Here is a 5446-nt window from a genome sequence, read left to right as displayed (position 1 = left end):
AGGGAGGAGTGTGGTGCGGTAACTCATTAAAAAGCCAGGACCCTTGCCTGGCTCTTGTGTAGGAGAGTCTCGCCTAGGGTAGCAGGGCAGCAGTTATCAAAGTGGTGTTGAGGCAGCCCTGAGATGCAATGCGAAACTTTTCGTAGAAACGCCGGTATGTACATTGCCTTTTGCACACGCTTGCACTCCTGAGTTTTCCTGGGGGATTTCCAGGGAAACCTGGTCTGTGATATCACAAACAGGGAATGTAGAGGCAGATAGAATTCAGCTCCTCACCAGTCCAAAAGAGATTTTGCAGAAATTAAAATCACTGCTATCTTCTCATTAATGATTTTTGTTTAGAAAAATATACTTATTTTTTGCTTAAGAGTATTAATGGTTACATGTAGTAGGTTGTTATTATTTTTAAGTGAACTCATAAGCATTTTTTAAAGTTCTTATTTAAGTTCTAACACAGGAACTATTGATAGATTTAACCCACATAAACAGCAGCCTTTCGGAGTCCTCAGTAATTAAGAGTGTACAGGGGTCTGTAGGCCAAGAAGCTTGAGAGCCCCTGGAGAACGGGTGCTCAGGTACTAGTCAGGTGCTTAGCGTTGTTAGACAGATGCCAAGATGTCTTCTGCATGTGCTCCCGGACTCGAAGTAATTGGCCACATGGAGACGGGTGGGCAGTGCCTCCAGTATACAAACCAGAAACTGGTGAGCGTGTCTTGAGTCTAGGCCATGTGCTGTGCAGGGATTCCCAATGTATCTGTTCTATCTAAGCCGGGATTCCTGTGCAGAGGCCTGGCCCTGAAGACCCGCTCTCCTTTGCTCCCTGCCAGGTAACTTCTGTGTGACGTCAACCCTCCAGAGGGCTTCAGCCTCCGTAGGAGCGTCTGTATCCACATCGCCTTCCTCCTGAAGACCCTGCTGAAAGTGGAGGAGTCGGTGCTGGTGATACCCCCTTGGGGCCGCCTCTACCATTGGCAGAGCCTGGACATCCACCAGGTCCGGATCCCCTGGTCTGACTTTTTTGATCTCTCAAGTCTCAACAGAAACATCCCTGACACTGAGTACGAACAGTTCATTGCAGGTGAGATGGTGATCGTTTCACTGGGGCCAGACGGTTGTTGTTCTGGTTCCGATGTGAACATCGGGCCGTCTTGCTTCGGGCTTGTCGGTCTGCTAAGGGGTTCTGCTCATGTTTCCCGCACTGCAGGTGAATTTGTTCTTTCCATAGTTTTTCTCAGGAAATAGATCTGAAGTGTATGAGCTCTGTGTTCCCTCCCCTCTGAAAATCCTGGCCTCCTGGTGAGATGGAGCGGTGACAAGAAGGCCACTGCCACACAGGCCTTGTCCCAGGAGGACTCGCTCCCTGGGCAGTAAGGGCCATTCTTACCTGAAGGAAAACACGATGTGTGGTGTAGCATGGGCCACGTGCTGGAGAAGGTATGTAACCTCTCATTCAGTATAATTTGGTCCTGCTCAAGCTTCCCATTTTACTTTCTGTAAGAGGTAAGAGTTGAAGATTTTCTTTGAATAAAGGTATTTAGAGCTTATCTTTTTTTTAATTGAAATGTGGTTGATTTACAATGTTTTGTTAGTTTCAGATATACAGCTGTTTTGTTAGTTTCAGGTATACAGCATAGTGATTCAGTTGTACATATACATAGTCTATTCTTTTTCAGGTTCTTTTCCATTATAGGTTGCAAGATACTGAATATTTTCCCCTGTGTTCTGCAGTGAATCTTTGTTGTTTATCTATTTTACATATAGTAGTTTGTAATTGTTAATCCCAAACTCCTAAGTTAGCTAAGTCTGTGAGTGTGTTTTTGTTTTGTAAATAAGTTCATTTGTATCATTTTTAAAAATTCCACATACAAGTGATATCATATGTTACTTGTCTTTCTCTGTCTGAGTTATTTCACTTTAGTGTGATAATCTCCAGGTCCATCCATGTTGATGTAAATGGCATTATTTCCTTCTTTGTTATGACTGAGTAATATTCTTCTATATCTAAATACTACATCTTTATCCAGTCATCTGTCAGTGGGTGTTTAGTTTGCTTCTATGTCTTGGCCATTGTAAACAATGCTGCTGTGAACATTGGGGTGCAGGTATCTTTTGGAATTAAGGTTCCCTCTGGATATATGCCCAGGAATGGGATTGCTGGATCAAATGATAAGTCTTTTTTTAGTCTTTTGAGGACTCTCCATACTGTTTTCCACAGTGGCTGCACCAAACTACATTCCCACCAACAATGTAGGAGGGTTCCCTTTTCTCCACAGCCTCTCCAGCATTTGTGGTTTGTGGATGTTTGAATGGTGGCCATTCTGACTAGTGTGAGATGATAACTTATTGTAGTTTTGATTTGCATTTCTCTGATAATTAGCAATATTGAACCTTTTTTTCATATTCCTATTGGTCATTTGTATATCTTCATTGGAGAATTGCTTGTTTAGTTGTTCTGCCCATTTTTGGATTGGGTTGTTTATTTTTTTTTCTTATTAAGTTGTATGAACTATTTATATAGTCTAGAATTTAAGCCATGTTCAGTCTCATCTTTTGCAAAATGTTTTCTCCCATTCCATAGGTTGTCTTTTTGTTTTGCTTATGGTTTCTGTTGCTGTGAAAAAGCTGATAAGTGTAATTAGGTCCCATTTGTTTATTTTGTATTTTATTTCTGTTGCTTGGGTGGATTGCCCTAGGAAAACATTGCTGAGATATATATCAAATAATATTTTGCCTATGTTTTCTTCTGAGAGGTTTATAGCGTCTTGTCTAATGTTTAAGTCTTTAAGCCATTTTGAGTTTGTTTCTTTTTTTTTTTTTTTTTTTGCGACTCTATTGTATGCTTTCGATTTGTGGTTACCTTTTTTTTCAGGTATATCAACCCATTACTATATCTATTTCCTTTAGACTGATAATCACGTAGGCTCCAACACATCCTAAGAATAATGAGAAAAAAAAAGAAAGAAAGAGAAAAAAATCTATCTTTTCATGCTACCGTCTCCCATTACCACCTTTTTGTATTTTGATGTACTTTTTCTTTTTTACATCTTCATGTTTATTGTCTTGTAACTCGTTATTGCATTTCCAACTATGGTTTCCCGTTTGTATAGCATCCTGCTTCCTTTCTGTTTAGAGTAGAACCTTTTAATGTCTCTGTTTGGTTCAATAATGCTGAATTATCTCCCACCCCCTCCCCCCCTGCATCTCTGAATCCTCAGTCCAGGGAAGCCAAACCATCCTTGCCTTCATCGGTTCTGGGAAAGCAATCTTCAGAGTGGGAAAGAAAACATTGAAAAATAATATTCTGTGTGTTGCTTTCTACCCTTGCCCAGAGAGTGAGAATCACCTCTGAAGGCGGAGGAAGAAAGTTGGAGGTGCGGGGCACAAAGTCTTTTGTCCTTTTGCTACTGAAAAAATGATTGCTTTTGTAATTAGTGATGATGCCCTTTAAATTGGTGAGATCGAGATTCTACAGCTTCAGCGCCTGTGAATAACCAGCCGGGAGAAAGCTCTCCAGGGCCCCTGCAGTGGGAAAGGCAGCCCCTCTGAGCACCTGTTGTTCTGTATTCTTCCTGACTCCACATGGGTTTGCTACGCACCGTGCAGGACGATGCAGTTACCCGAGGTGGAGGACGGGGAGACCCCTGCTGGGTGGAGAGCCACAGGAGCCCACATTTGAAGGACAAAGTGAAGAGTAGTGGGGCGGGCATAGGAGGAGAGGATGGTTGAGACCCAGGATGGTGTCCTGGAGTCCAGCAGGCGAGGCTGGCGGGGCAGATGGGGCCCTGGGGCATGGGCAGTCCTTGAGGGATCTGAAGCAAAGATATGAACCAAGAGACTGGATTCGTGTGGGGGTACAGCGCCCCCTGGAGGCCGCGGGGCAGTGCAGCAAGCCCAGGAGGAGCGGGCAGTTCCCCAGAGTTGGGTTGACAGGTCACAACCAATTCACTGGGGACCGAGAGGTACCGAGATATTGTTAACTTTTTGTCCCTCTTCCTGGAAAAAAGCTGCTTCCTTTTGAATAGCCTGTGTCGTTAGTGAGAATTAAAGTCATGAAGCAACATTTCCTCAAAAGTCATCCATTGTGTAGTTGTTAATAAGGGTCAAATGCAGACTTGAATAGACTAAATCAAACATTCATCATCGGATTTTAAAATCCTTTAAAATAAAAATTCTTGCTGTCTTTGTTCTTCATTTCAGGGTTCACTTGGTGATAATAATAGTAACCAAAGCAACAGCAAACCCTTACAGAACTCTGTCCTGCTGTTCCAGGAACTCTGTGTTCACGACAACCCAATGAGGTGGCACTTTACAGGAAGGACAGTCATTAATCACACAGCTAGTAAATGGCAGAGCTGGGACTTGAACCCAAGCTGTCTGGCCCCAGAGCCCCCTCTCAGGCCCTTCACTGCAGCTCATCACTTGGCATGCCCGACACAGGCCAGCATTAAGGAGCAGCGTGACCTTGGCCAAGGCTGCTTCACCGCTTGGTCTCTGTTTCCTCATCTGTAGAATGGGGGTGTGGGCAGTGAATTCTGTGAGCTCAGTGGTCACTTCCTCCAGCTCCGCTATTCTACTGCTTTTAGTTAATTAATTAAGTATCTGAGCCTCTGAATGGGCCACGCTGTCTCTTTGCTAGGACCTGGGTTACGGAGAAAAGTAAGATCAGCCTGCTTCTCCAAGGAGCCTGTCTCCCTCCACGGGAAAGCAGCTGCGAGGCCCAGGTTCCCTCGCTGGCGGACGGGGGCTGGGCAGGAAGTCTGATAGAAGATGGAGGCAGAGCCCCTCCGAGAACAGTGTTGGCCACACAGCTCTCAAGAACGGGAGCGTCTGTCCAGGCTGCTGAGAGGGGTGTCCTCGTGAGGCCAGCAGCCCCCCCAAATTAAGCCCTCAGGACAAAGATCCAGCCAGCCCTGCAGTGTCACCATAGAGCCAGTCCATCCTCATCACTGTGCCCCTGTGCTACTTTGTCCTGGGGCCTCTCTTTCCCCCTACACCCAGAAGACTCTTCTCCCTCTATTCTCTGAGTGTCCCCTCACTTCACCCGTGGTCCCTGCTTCCTGGGCCACCATCTCTGTAGTTGACACTTTGCCCCCTCACACCCCCCGTTTGATAAGGAGCCTGGGTTGGCCTCCTTGTGCTCACTTTCCCCTTCAGATGATTGCTCCTACTCTCCTGGGAGCACCTGGAAAACCCAGATCCATTCCTAGCAGTGCCTGCCACCCTGGCCTCCCTGCTCATCTGCCTCAGTCAGGAGCACCTGGACCACCAGCTCTGTATTGCCTCGCCTCCTACCATCAAGACGTCAAAGTTCATTCTCCCTCCACCACCCAGTATGTTCATTTTAGGGTCTTCTTCACCGTCAGCCTGAGCCAGCCACCCCCCATTCACCCTACCCACGGGCTCATACCCGGGTGTGTCTCCACCCCAGGTCCAGCCTCTCTCTTTT

The 5446-nt window shown here is 45.7% G+C and overlaps 1 long non-coding RNA gene across 1 annotated transcript; it reads left to right on the top strand.

The window, feature by feature from the left end:
- Positions 1-408: 408 nt before the first annotated feature.
- Positions 409-4560, top strand: LOC116661447. Its single transcript, XR_004317300.1, has 3 exons — positions 409-1078; positions 1226-1434; positions 3330-4560. It is a non-coding gene; the product is annotated as an uncharacterized LOC116661447 (long non-coding RNA).
- Positions 4561-5446: the final 886 nt, after the last annotated feature.

The sequence above is a fragment of the Camelus ferus genome, chromosome 35 (genome assembly GCF_009834535.1).
Source record: "Camelus ferus isolate YT-003-E chromosome 35, BCGSAC_Cfer_1.0, whole genome shotgun sequence".
Classification (NCBI taxonomy): domain Eukaryota; kingdom Metazoa; phylum Chordata; class Mammalia; order Artiodactyla; family Camelidae; genus Camelus; species Camelus ferus.
Note: the sequence above shows the minus strand (reverse complement) of the source record. Positions and strands in the feature narration are given on the sequence as shown.